Here is a 14877-nt window from a genome sequence, read left to right on the forward strand (position 1 = left end):
CTCTTAGGCGTCCATCTACATTGGGAGAGTCATATAGAACCCCCACCACACCCACACCCACACACACACACACCCCATGTAGCAGAGTGCCATCCATTGGAGTTGGAAGTATTGGGTTGGATCTGAGTTAAGAGAAATCTGTGCACCTCACAATCCATCCCGCTGCTGCCACTAGCAGATGCACCATTACCAAAGATAAGCGAGTTGGATGGCGGCCATAGAGCTGGGCCACCATGTTTCACAGGAGAAGTTTTACGCTTCAGCCCATGACCGGATGCTTCCTCCTGAGCCCTTTCCTCATCCCGTCACTCTAGTGAACGTTATCCTTCCTCTCATCTGTCAGCAGGTTCTCGAACTCTGCACACTTTTATTTACGCACTTCCATGCAGACCGAGTCCGAGCTGTTGTCTTCCCGAGACTTACCGAGTTATCCTTCCTCGTGTACGCCTACGTCTGCGTCCTGGAGAGGCCTCGTTGATCTGCTCATCTGTTTTTCTCTATGACCTGGCCACCCAGAACCGGTCTTCTGTCAGTGTGCCTGGTTGCTTCCCTCTGCTGAGTTCCCCGGTGGGGAACTTCTTCATGATGTACCAGAATCAATGTTGGCATATGTCTAATGTTCTAGCTCTGCCTCTGATTGATTTATTCAGATTTGTCAACTCCATAATAGACTGCACCATTGGCACCGACATGTCCTCATGTTGAGAGGCAGTAGCTACTCTATATTCAAATGTCACATCTTGAATCAAACTTGAGACCTTTTGTAAAGTGTACACACACACACTAATGGAGTAGTAACACACACACACGGCCATGAAACAACTGAACAGGCAAGTATGGTCACTCCAATGAAGGGCTGGCCTGTGTTCTCTATATGGTTCAATGAGTATGAATGTAAATGCCCTTATATTATTCAATATTTCATCTCTAATCCAATGTTACTGAGGTAAAATAACCAAGATGTATTACCTATGTACAGGGCACACTGAATAAGCACTCGATAATGGGAGAAGCACTCGGGTTGTGCCATAACTTCAGTGCAAACAAAACTCATGTCACGTTTCCCACTGTGGCACTGAATGGTGCTTCTTATCTTGAGAAAAATCAATAAAATCTCATTTATCGTTACATTATTATATTATGATGTCATTATGTTTAATCAAAACTGGGAGCTGATAATGAAGCTCCATTCAGGCTCCCCGTGAGAGGGACAGAGGCAGGCCACACACCGCAGTGGAGCCGCTCAGTTACAAATGCTTTCATTGCTTCATGGTCACACCATTTATTCTATATCTGTAATGGTATGATGCTGATGGAAGAAAACCATGGCAATAAGTTCTTTCAGTGGGATTTTTGAAAGGACACACACTGTATTGTCAAATTTGTCAGAATTATAATTAACATCAGAAATGTGAAGACTCCAACTCACTGCTGTTGAGCAGGCGTTTGACCGATCGCTGTAAGTCACTTTTGCTAATGTTGCAGTTGGGTTTTCATTTCTTTCTTTGACCTTAATTTAACCAGGAAAAGTCTCCCTGAGAGTTGAAGCCTGTTCTTCAGGAGGGAACATATGCTGCTACCAACAAACACAGCTCACACATTACAAACTAAATCAGCTCAAACGGTCCATACATAATTTGAAACGCTGACAAACTGAACATTTTAAAAACAATTCAGTCTAACATCCTTTAAGTTTTAGAGCTTCCAAATTTCACCCAGATGATGCAACATAACAGAAGCCTTATTTACCTAATTTATTATTACATATTTAGAGAGTAATAATCTAAAAATCTAAACATGTATAAATTCAAATAAACCAGTCAATTGGAGTCAATGAGCTGCACTTTAAAGAACACAGTGGTGGGCGATCAGTCAACAAAGTGTGATAAATCTTAAGGCGCTGTGATAATCAGTGTAAATGAAAAGGTACACATAGAAATAACACCTAAGTAATCAAATGCTGGTTTCTTTTTAGCTTCAAGAGATAAGACTTATTTCTAAAATAACATTCCAATTTCATCTTCTATTTCTTTACCAGTTGCAGAAAATGAAACGTAAACCAAATGATTCAGAGAATCATCTAATACTAGACCTGAAGATAATCTGAAGATTTTCAATAATATTTGCTGTTTAAGTGGTGGAGAAATTTGAGTTTGAAAACAACATTGCTTATATTTAGTCAACATAAAATTTGTCAACATAAAAAATTATGTAAAGCATCTTATAAACTACACAGAGCTTGGTCTTAATGGGGTGCTGAACAGTACATAATTGTATCCTCAACATAATAATGAACAATTACATTTGGCATATAATGACATTAAAAAGCAAAGGCCCCAGATCTGACCCTTAAGGTACACCCTTAGCCACGGACAAGGAAGATGACTTAAAGCACATGTGTCAAAGTCAAGGGCCGCGGGCCAGATCCGGCCCGCGAATTGATTATCTATGGCCCCCTGGATGATATTTAATTACTATTAGAACCGGCCCGCAGGCCACAGCCACCTGATGGTGTTTTGCACGCACAAACACTACATTCCCCACAATGCAACGGTAGCCCGCGAAGTCACTGCAGCGCGCACATGTGGCGAGGGTCAGCGCGGTGAAAATGACGTAATCGCAGTTGCTCTGCCCGTGCACGAGGGCGTCGCGCGCTGGATTCGCACCTCTCGAAAATTTGTAACTTTGCGCGCACCAGCACGTTAAACTTAATAAAGTTTAATATTTATACATCTATTCGAAATGATTCGAAATAATTCACTTTTTATTCACATTATTTAATGGTTGTTTATTTTCAAAACGCCTAATCTTAACGTCTTCACGTTCTCTCATGTTTCGTCCTGGAATTACAAGAGGCTCGTATTTGTTAACGTAATACAAGAGAACTGTTCAGTCAGATAGATATTTGTTGTGAAACGAAGTAGTTACAATTTCAAGCATTTTCAAGTACTTTAGCCTAAATTCCAGCACTTTTCAAACCTTTATTACTTTTTTCATTTAATGTACATGTAGCACTTGTTATATGTAGCTCGATGGCCACAATGATAATACTATGGAGGATGAGTCGACCAATGAACTTGGACTGTCCAAACACACACACTAGGCTCGGAAAGGAGGGCTGGGACAGAAAAAAAAATGCAACAGACCAAGTTGTGCAGGGACAGAGGTACAGTTGTGTATTTATTGACAAAAGAAAATAATGGATCCCTTTTGGACTGACGTGTGTGGATGACTAGGAAAGGAAAAATAAAGGAAATAAAAAACAAAATGATAATCCGGCTCGAGTATGTATACAATGGGATATATCAATTAAACATATGAAATTCTGTTGATAAACAATAAATAGTCAATAAAACAATTACTGGAAGAAAACTCCAAAAGACAAAGTTCCTGAATTAAGTTATTGTAAAATTGCTAGTTTTATGAGACACACAGTCAACTTCACAGAAATTGGAATTAGCTCAACTCTGCATGAAAATCTCGTCACTCCCTGAATAAGGACTTTTGAGTATAGAACAGCAGCTTAAATTGAAAATAAATTGATAAAGTCAATGTCCGGTTTTTGTTCCGTGTATGAATCAGTTTGTCCCAAAAAAATGTTATATATCTTCACTACCCGGGTAGACAAAAAAGTGGTGTGTGTGCGTGTGCGTGTGTATGTGTTACTAGTGCTGGCTCTCTTCATCCGCGTTGTCTCTCTCTGCGCGCGCTTTCAGCAACTCGTGCTGCGGAGTCTCACTCGCACAGAATTCTGGGAAACGTAGTCTCAGGTTGGCTCGCCATCCCGGATTGGGTAAATTCTCTTAACGCTTCCCGTCTATTAAAGCAACCTACACAATACGGCTCATATTAACAAGGCTGTACTGCATACATACACATAACACATAACCGAGTCGTATTTGCAGACTCTCACGCTATACACCGAAATTGTACATCTCCCACGCCAAATGTTAGCCCACCCCACTAGCCGACAAATTAGCAACAGAAACGAACTCTTAACAACATATAACCAGCATAGTTTTTACTCCGGTTGCTTTTAATATGCTTCAAACTATTTTATTAACTCATTAACTCTCTAAAATCTGAATATATACACCACATATACTACTTAACCGAATCTTTCATCCGCCAACAATGTCCAAACTCACCGGAGCCTCTCTCCACCACTTTAACCACAAAAAAATGGCGCGAGTCCACTCAGCTCCCAGCAAGACGACAATTGAAAAGAAAACACCAATACTGGACGTTTTAGGTCTCTATCACAAGTAAATAGAACTTAAACTCAGTTTTAGTTTTACTAATTTGGCTCTCGTTCAGCTCAAAACTCGCTCTCACACCATGTGCTTGAGAAAAGAAAAAAACGACAGTGGAAGAAGGGGGGAGGGGAGAGAGTGGGAGGGGCAAACGCACCCAATCCACAGAACGACCCAGCAATAAGCAAGAGTGCTCATTTTAACGGGGTTACATACAGAACATGTTTTCTTTGAAGGAAGTTTTTTTTATCTGTTTGCTTGTTGAAAAATGTTTTCACTTGAAATTACTGACAGATCCATAAGAAAATATTGCTTTATTCATTTAAGCATTAAATAATAAACACTGTGTTAGGTCTTGGTTCAATAGGCTATGTGCAATCATTTCAATATGTTTTAATAAACATTGAACCAGTCCAGCCCTCGGCTTGTAGCAAATTTGGTTTTATGGCCCTCGGTGTATTTGACTTTGACATCCCTGACTTAAAGCCTTCAGCCTGCACACACCTACCTGATGAATTATTCTTGAACCAAACCTCCATCTTGACATGATCCAATCCAATATAGATTACTGTATAATCCACTGTCTTAGGTGCTTTCAGCACATCAATAAAGAGGCCTGTCCTGTGACATCTTTTGTCTAACTAGACAATTACGTCCTTTATTAATTTCAGCACTCTTGTGATGGTATCGTGTTTTTCTTTTCTAAAACCTTATTATCAGGTAAGATGTTATTCACCATTAAGAACTATCAACTGCTCACTCACAAAAGATAAAAAAAAATACAGTATTTGCTAAAACCAAAAGTTATGAAATGGGTTTGCAATTACATGAGACCTTTTTTATTTAAGAGGATTTCCTCCATTGAATAGAGGAGCAGTCATGACAAAACAACGGATCTAGACTGTCAGATCCAAATAGTTTATTTGTATCTAAGTAGCTTAAGAGCTTTATGTTTACCTGGTTACCTGACACTTACTCTTAATATAAATTACCACCACCACCCCCTCCTCATTAAAAAACAATCAGTGCTTTTTATTCCAAATTTGGATAAAATCCATTTATTTAATTGTGGATGAAAAACTCTTTGTGATCACAGACATTTCCTAGAAAAGATCTCAGAATATTAGGGTTATCATACAACTTTATCCATTTATGTCTCCATTACTGAGTAATGTCTATGGCGTCGTCATCGATTCGTCAGTCGAGGCAAAGCAGCTGTGTGAGCATAAAGAACACACACACCACACACGTGTGTGTGTGTGTGTGTACACGTATACTAAAGCAGACACATCACAGAGTGGAGCTCTAGATCACGCGACATGTTCTCATTAAAGCTAACAACCTTGAGACTGTCTGCCCATTATCAAGAATTACCTGCAATAGTGTTAAATATTGGTCATGGTAGGCAAAGCAGCCATGTAATTCAGCTGCAGATGATGGGTGAAGGGCGTTTTCTCTGTCGGGTGACCTATCTTCACCCTCACAGGGTGTCACACAGCGGGCACAAGTTGCAGGTGACTGCCTGCAGTGTGCAGGCTTGTTCACAAACCCCCACTACAGGGTTCCAGTCCTGACCAGATGAGTCTGATGGGATTTACCGTCCCCTTTTTGGTATTGGTATGTTTGGCACAGAAATTAAAAGAAGTTATTAAGAAAGCCAGACTTATTAATCTGCCTCGCCAAGCCTGCAGTTGAAATCTACTGGACAATACTGTCCTCACTCCTGGCTCCGCCCCATCCCTGGCACCCTTTCCCTGGCCCCGCCCCCACCCCTGGCTCCACCCCCACACTAGCCAGGTGAACTGGCCATCAATCCCTGCAACATAGGAAAACCGGGGAAAGGAAATTAGGTTGAGAAAAGCAAGTGCCATCCTTTTTTGTACCCTAGCACAATACCAAAAAACAATTTGCTGTCTTAAATTAAAATCAATCCCCCCCACCCACCACGTACCACAGAGGGTACAGGTAGGGAATATAGATTTACTGGCTGGTGGTGGTTCTGCCTGGCCGGAGGCTGTTGGGAGCAGGCAGGATGGATGGAGGGAGACAGAGAGGGATGAGTGTGTCAGCCCCCCCACCCTCTTCTCCTCCTATAGGTGCCTCACACTCCCCTCAGCCATCCCATATTAAAGTACCTCCTGCAGCCATCCGTTCCTGTTACCGTGGATGAGGTGGAGGTGGCTCAGTGCACCGGTGGCCTCTGGCCCACGTGGGCGTGTGCTTAGCAAGTGCCACGCCTCTGAGCAACACCCTGCACCACAGTGTCACAGTGGGAGTGCTGCTTAGCCCCGCCCACCTCGTGCCACTTTGACGCCGACCCACATGTGGGGGTTGGGAGGAAATGTAAACAAATATAGTGTGTTTGTCTCCTGGGAGGAGAAACAAAACAACACACACACACAAAAGACATCAGACATCAACAGTTCTTGTGAAACTGGGCAGCGGAGGGCTGTTACATATTCATGAGGAAGTAACGTGACGTTTGCCGACACGATTACTCACAAAAGTAAGGAAAGGCAGGATACGTGCCAGGCCATCCCGCTGTAGCCGCTCTCGTAAGTGATGCCATGATGTGTGTTGTAGTATCATTTCCTCCGATTTCAGAAACGTTATATATTTCAGAATGTTGGTTATGGTTGGTTCCTTTTGTTATTTTGTGCTTTTGAGGGAACCTCTGGGAATTACGTGGATCCTCACAACACAGAATCTGCATTGCTATTGCAAACGACAGGTTTAGCACAGGTAGTCAATGTAATGGCGCATTTCCACTAGGGCCTGCTTGGCGCGGTACGGTTCGATACGGGTCGATTCGCAACGGAACGGTACGGTCGCGTTGTGTTTCCATTACAATGGTGGACCACCACAATGTGGGTGGAGTCGCTGTTGGCGCGCGGGTTGTAGTGTCGTAACATCATTTGTATACGACCACAACACCGGTCGATGCTCCTTAACACATTGCATTATTGTATCTTATTTATTTTTATCTTCATTATTGTATGTGGTTGCTCTAATTATTGATAATAATTTGGTATTACTCAAACAGGCTGAACACACCCTGCATAAAAAGCATCAGTCATACAATCAAATGAAATCACTTTATTATGAAATATAGATATTTAAAGTACAACATATGTAAATAATATAGTTATAGTTAAAAAAAAGTGCAAAAAGCAAATATATACGTATAGCTACAAGCAACATTTTGTGTGCTTTTACTGGCGTCTGTCTCGCATGGTGTTCACAAGTTCGCCAAGCACCCCGAGGAAAGCCCGGTTGAAGGAAACATTTTCCGCCAACTCCGCTCGCCTCGTCAGTGGAAGGGGAATCTTGAACGTAAAAAATAACAAATATTAAACACAAGCATTCCCGTGAAAGCAACAACAATATAGCGTAACTGCACAAACTGTGTAGCACGTCATCGCTGCTGATGCTTTGTTTATGGCTACAGCTAACTAGCAACTAGCAAGGCTAAGAGCTAGCTATTGTACAGTAGTGACTGTGGTGGTAACATTAACTACAAACACAGCTCTAAATTCCTGCGTTCACAATAGATGCGTTCATATTACGTTCATATTACATCTTTTACGAGCCTAGTAGTAAAACTGAAATCACAATACACTCACCATTCTCCGTGGCCTCCAGCACTGACATTGCCGTGTCTGTCCAGCTCTTTCTCTTCCGTTACTGGCTGGCCGGTGACCGTATATGACATCCATTTGCTGGAACCATTTCCAGTCTTTGCGGTTTGCTCCGCTGCGTCCGTTATGGTCCTTCACCGCCCGGTAATCGCGTTAAGCTTTTTTAGCTTGGACCGACCGGCACTGCTGGACGGACCGCTGGTAGCCATGAGTGGCCATTAGCGCGGAAACCTCGCTAAAAACCTTTACATTTCTAGTGGCCCCGTCCAGTTCGCCCTGGATTTTTTGATCGCTGATTATTAACAGAAAGGTTTGTACGTCGGCGTTTGACCAGGGAACAGACTTCGCTCCTTGGGTTTTAAAAATGGCTGAAGAGTCCATAGCATAGCGGAGGAGTCGCTCTCCTGACGCAACCTGTGACGACACTCCCTGGCCAATCAGTGTCATGCTGTTCCTCCACGTCACAGAACTGTACCGCTTCGGAACGGTTAGAACCTCGAGCGAGTCGGTACGAAAAAAGTACCCGAAGGGGCCGGCTCACAGGGTACTGGTACTAATGGAAACACTCACAAACCGTCGCGAATCGAACCGTACCGTGCCAAGTAGGCCCTAGTGGAAATGCGCCATAAGAAAGCTCATGTGGGCTGTAGTTTTGCCTGGGGAACACATCTAACATCAGCACTGTTCATTCATAGGGAGGACAAGAATATAAAGTGGATGCAAGGCTGGCCAGAGTGATCTTGCCAAGATGAACCAGCTAAGGAATGAAAACAGCTCTGTACACACACTGCATAAATGCTTAATTACTTGGAAACAGAAGCATCCCTCTATTTGACTTTTTGGGGGAAAAGAAAACCCTCAGGCCCCCTTCCCCACGCCCCCTTCCTCACGCCCCCTTCCCACTGAAGTGACTCTCAGTCAAGGGAACTATAATACAGGCAGGTCTGACAGAATGCTTACAAAAGCAGGAAGAAATGGACCATGGGAAATCCACACACCCCCCCCCCCCACCACACACATACAAAATAAGTTACCCATCACACCCTGAACCAACCATGCACGGAGGTTCATTGATCCAGACAGCCTGTTAAATGTCAGAGACACACACCCATATGGAGCGCTCGGAGCCCGCGTGAGCTTGTCCTGCCCATAAACCCACAGAAGCGCTGACTAAGACGGTCCAGGTCCACCCTGGAGAGACAGGGTCCGCACGGTCCACTCCTGCCCTCCACTGCCATCGCCACTTAATCTAAGCTAACCATCTGTGAAAGAGGAGAGATGTGCTCCCTCCTCCCCCCGCGGTGCCGAGCAATGGGCTGTCCTCGTAATCAGGAGCCACTTCCAATTATTGCTTAATGTAGCACAGCGTAATGGCACAGGCCATTCTGAGGGGGCACCTCCGGGCCTCCTCAGTCCAGCCACGGCCCACAGCCTCACGGTCACAGTCATTAGACGCCTGGGTGGCTCCCCCATGATAAAGCCCACACCTTGAAGATGGAGAAGGGAGCAGAGTCAGACGCCACGCCTGCCTGTGCATTCCACACTCCTCCCAGAAAGGGGCGGAACTACGTGTCTGATGTGCCTATTGGTTTGAACGTAGTGATGCTGTGTGATTAAACCACTTCATTTGGATACGTACAGACAAAGTCGGGCTCTGTGATGAAACAATGGTTTCACAATAGCAAGGATATTGCTCACAGGAGAGAATACTGTGATTAACAGATGAATTAAAGTGTTTCAAATGGGATTTTTGTGAAAACATTTTTCTGCAGAGGATGTCAATTTTTTTAATCTAATATTTCATTTTTGTTCATTGAAGTTTTAGTTCCACCTCTATTCACCCAGGACCAGATTTTCTCCAATTCTGTGTAAAAAAGTAATGTATTTATACTGAGGGGTGTCAAGGTTGAGGTTCTTGGCATGGGGCGTCAGGGTTCAGTCTGTCTGGCTGTACGATCTCGGGTCGGGCTATGTCAAAGCGGGTCACCTTGGGTCGGATGTTTCTTGGCACACTTTTAATATAGCATCCTTCTCTTTTTACCCTACCCTTTTCTCTCCCTTTGTTTCTCCCGCGTTCTCCTCCATGTGTGTGTGTGTGTGTGTGTGTGTGTGTGTGTGTGTGTGTGACTCCAGTGTGTGTTGTGCAGGAACTCAGCCATGCACAGATCCATTAGGCAAAACCCAATTTCACACAGAGCCAATTTCATAAATATTGAAAGTGAGCGCACCTTTATCCGTGCGCTAGTAGCTTTAGAGGGATATACAAAGCCATCAACAACAGGCCCACGCTCCAGCTCTCCTCTCTACTGGTGCGTTTTATTAAGCCTCAGTCCACAGATTACAAAGGCCCTCAGCACAACTGCAAGGTGCCTCCTCTAATTGATTGGTTGGCCTACAGAAACGGAGAGGAACGTAAGATCTCACTCCTACCAAATCAGTCCAAATGTGGGCCACATACGAAACAGGGTGTTCACATGAGAGTGCAATGTGTAAAAATACCATATGCTAAGTGCATGATATAATTATCGAGGTCCATGATGTTTTGCAAATGCCGTATTTTGCAGGTGAAAATACTGAAAGTTTCTATACCGAAACCAAACAAACAGACATGATTTGCCCTATTTTAGCACAAGTGAAATAATTTCATAAACACGAGGCTATGGCCTTTTCAGCATTCCAAGAAAGCCTTTGCTGCGCTGCCCCCTCAGGCACTGGCTGGTATGACACTTACAGTAACCACCTGTACTGCTCTGGACTGACTGATGTGAGGTACGCTGACGTCTCCGGGGTAAAGTTCACTGGTCAGAACCTTCCAGTTTGTAGTACGAAGAAAGTGCTTGTTTAAGTTTCCTCAGAAGTCTCTTTCTGATGGGATTTCATACCGAGGCTGTGTGGAAAGTGGGAGAATGAAGAAGAGAATGGCGGTTTTGACAAAAATCAAAAAGACTTGGAGAGACGGAAGACCCTGGAACATAATTCTCCTTAGTGGAGAGTGGGAGGAGTGGTGCGTCATGACAGTGGAGGTGGAGAGGTGCTCGCAGCCTCACGTTAGCACCCGACATGCTCCTGGGTCCTTGCACCCCCCAATTTAAACACCCTCCCAAGCACGTCTACACTGTGCTGGCTGCAGATTGCACACCTCGGAGCAAGGAATGGATTATTTATTTACTTACTTGCACAGCATGTATTTTACCAAATACATATACAGATGGATAGATATATATATATAGATAAACAAAACAAAAAAACACTAGTAAAGGCCAACACTTTCGTGCTCATTAAGGAGTGAACAAACATGTCTGTGCGGTTAACACTGAGAAAGAGGATTTGACAGATGAAATCTATGCTTGCACATAAAATTACTGCATGTTTTAGATATTCTAAAGCTTTTTGGCCTTGCATTGCCATGTGGTATAACCCCTCTGGCATCAGCAGAGCAGATGTTTTTAGAGTTCTTCCCAAAGAGACTCAGACTCCATGATGAGTTATCTGTTGTAGTAAAAGAACCACTTCAATGCCCCTTTCAGTAAGAGGAGAAAATATTCCTCCCCATCTCAAGACATAGGCAGAGATTATGTCTTTATACCTCCAGCCATGAGAGACCTACTGAGTCCAGCATCGCCTGTCGGGAGCAGAACTGGAGACTCGTGTCCGGTCACTGGCCCGAGAGGATGTGTATCCTGATAAGGTTGTTGTTCTGGTATTGATCATCCACTCTGAGCTTGGTGGCCTGACACAGTTCATCAGTAGCTCCCTTTCCAGAGGAGGTGCATGCACAGAGAGGCAGGTATGAGTGAGGAGGTGCAGGAACCACCCCCCCTCCTCCTCCTCTTCCTCCTCCCCCTCACCCCTCGGTTCAGGTTGGCCACCCTGACAGCTCTTCCACCCTGATGGTCCGTCAGCGTGACCTATATTTGTGAACCCGTTCTGCAGGGATGTGGCCCTTCTTGGGTCGGACGCTACACCAGCTACTTAAAAACAAATCACATTAACTATGCACACGTCTGAGGGAGCGGACATACGTAGAACGTTACACGCTGCGGACGTAATACTGCTGCTACAGGACAGCGGCTTGGTACGCTCCGACCTCTGCAATTACATGATATTAATGGCTGTGCTCTTATTTGTAGTATTGTTTTGTTTAAAAATATCTCGCTTTCTATTTCACCCATGTACCCTCTAATAAGCCTGGTAAGTTAATTACGAGCAGAGGACACCGGCTCTCCTGGCCAGCGCCAGGACTCTTAGGGCATTAGCTTTAGTTTAACTGGTCTGCAGTGAATCCTTGCTTGCCACAGGAATACTAATTACACCCCTCAATACACCTAATTGCATGTCTTTCCTGAAAACAAGGGACCTGATAAGACAAGCGAGGCTGTGCTGCACCGACTGCAAAGTGCCTCGGTTCTCCGCGACGTTAACTCGCGTCTGAAAACCAGGACGACAAAAGGAAATCGCCAGACACGTTTCCCAGCTTGCTCACGCGGCAGGACTAATTAGGACCATTTCACAGTGCAGTCAGCATCACCAAATAGTTTCTCATTTCATCAGCTCCCTTAAATATGGAGTAATTCTAAGCAGGAAATCATTTTCAATAAGAGAACCGCGAGAGATCAGAGGGGGAACTGGGAAAAAGATGGTGGCTCCAGGAGGCCGCAGTGAATAGCATCTCCTTTTTAGGAAACTGCTCACACACACACACACGTTTACTGACAGGAGGCTTGTTTTGACCTACACACACACACACGCCGACAGCCTCCTGCCTGTCAGGTCTCTTTTTTGTGCTTCTCTAATCTGTTTTAATTAATCTAGTGAAGTGTGGATGAGAATGCTAAAGGACCGACAACAGGCAGAATAAATGCGTCTGGATTACACATTCCAGTCACCGTAGTCTCACCATGAAAGGTTTTTAAAGTGTCCTGTGGCGTCTGTGGTATGTGACAGTCATTTGGCTGGTAAGACACATGACAGCACTTTGAAATCAGTGCCGAGTTCTCAACAGCTTATCTGATTTTGCATTCTCTGACCCAACGCTGCGCACCAAAGCCGACTGTAAAAGATCCACCGCAGTGTCGTCCCCCCCCCCCCCAACTGGAACCTGTGGCTCGCAAGGTACTGTTCACCTGCAGCATCTCCCCTTCCGGATCAGCGCATGTGTGCGGCAGCAGGGCGAAGACACAGCAGGTGTCCATGCGCCACACGAGACGCATCACCTGGCTGAAAGCAGCCAACACAGCCTTATAACACTACATCAAGAGAAAGAGGAAAGGATGCCACAATTATTAACCACTGGCCATCAGCACCCAATTGGACGGCTAGTGCGTCCCTATTCAGTGATTCTTCTGGCCATATGTAATGACTTAAATATGGGTATAATGACAGGGGGACAATATTGAGCAAAATGAGGACACTGCCGTGTTCTAACGTGTGAGGATGAGAGTCACATCGGCCCCCGTGAGCACACGTGCCTAGTAGAACATACAGTGGGGAAAATAAGTATTTAGTCAGTCACCAATTGTGCAAGTTCTCCCACTTAAAAAGATGAGAGAGGCCGGTAATTGACATCATAGGTAGACCTCAACTATGAGAGACAAAATGTGAAAAAAAATTGAGAAAATCATTTTGTCTGACTTTTAAAGAATTTATTTGCAAATAATGGTGGAAAATAAGTATTTATTATTTGCTCCTCTTTCCCCCACTCATTACCTGTATTAATGGCACCAGTTTGAAGTCATTAACAGTATAAAAGACACCTGCCCACAACCTCAAACAGTCACACTCCAAACTCCACTATGGTGAAGACGAAAGAGCTGTCGGAGGACACCAGAAACCGAATTGTAGGCTGGGAAGACTGAATCTGCAATAGGCAAGCAGCTTGGTGTGAAGAAATCTACTGTGGGAGCAATAATCAGAAAATGGAAGACCTACAAGACCACTACTAATCTCCCTCGATCTGGGGCTCCATGCAAGATCTCAGCCCGTGGGGTCAAAATGATCACAAGAACGGTGAGGAAAAATCCCAGAACCACAAGGGGGGATCTAGTGAATGACCTCCAGAAAGCTGGGACCAACGTTACAAAGGCTACCATCAGCAACACACTACGACGCCAGGGACTCAGATCTTGCAGTGCCAGACGTGTCCCCCTGCTTAAGCCAGGCACATCTGAAGTTTGCTAGAGAGCATTTGGATGTTCCAGAAGAGTATTGGGAGAATGTCATATGGTCAGATGAAACCAAAGTAGAACTATTTAGTAAAAACACAACTCGTCGTGTTTGGAGGACAGTGAATGCTGAGTTGCATCCAAAGAACACCATACCAACTGTCAAGCATGGGGGTGGCAACATCATGCTTTGGGGCTGTTTCTCTGCAAAGGGACCAGGACGACTGGTCCGTGTACATGAAAGAATGAATGGGGCCATGTATTGCGAGATGATTTTGGGTGCAAACCTCCTTCCATCAGCAAGGGCAATGAAGATGAAACGTGAGGAGATCTGCATGGAGGAATGGGCCAACATACCAGCAACAGTGTGTGCCAACCTTGTGAAGACTTACAGAAAACGTTTGACCTCTGTCATTGCCAACAGAGGATATACAACAAAGTATTGAGATGAACTTTTGTTATTGACCAAATACTTATTTTCCACCATTATTTGCAAATAAATTCTTTAAAAGTCAGACAAAATGATTTTCTTTTTTTTTTTTTCTTTCACATTTTGTCTCTCATAGTTGAGGTCTACCTATGATGTCAATTACCGGCCTCTCTCATCTTTTTAAGTGGGAGAACTTGCACAATTGGTGACTGACTAAATACTTATTTTCTCCACTGTACGTTACCCCGAGATGTTGTTTTCTTCTTAAAATACAAAAGAAATCTAAAGTTTTTAAATTATCTGAAATGAACCTGCTCTTTCAAGCCTCCAATGGTGGTTAAAAAAAGTACCCGAGCCACGTGCTGCTTATTAGAGTCTCTCTATGGCCCACTGCG

This window comes from Brachyhypopomus gauderio, chromosome 4 (genome assembly GCF_052324685.1).
Source record: "Brachyhypopomus gauderio isolate BG-103 chromosome 4, BGAUD_0.2, whole genome shotgun sequence".
Lineage (NCBI taxonomy): Eukaryota > Metazoa > Chordata > Actinopteri > Gymnotiformes > Hypopomidae > Brachyhypopomus > Brachyhypopomus gauderio.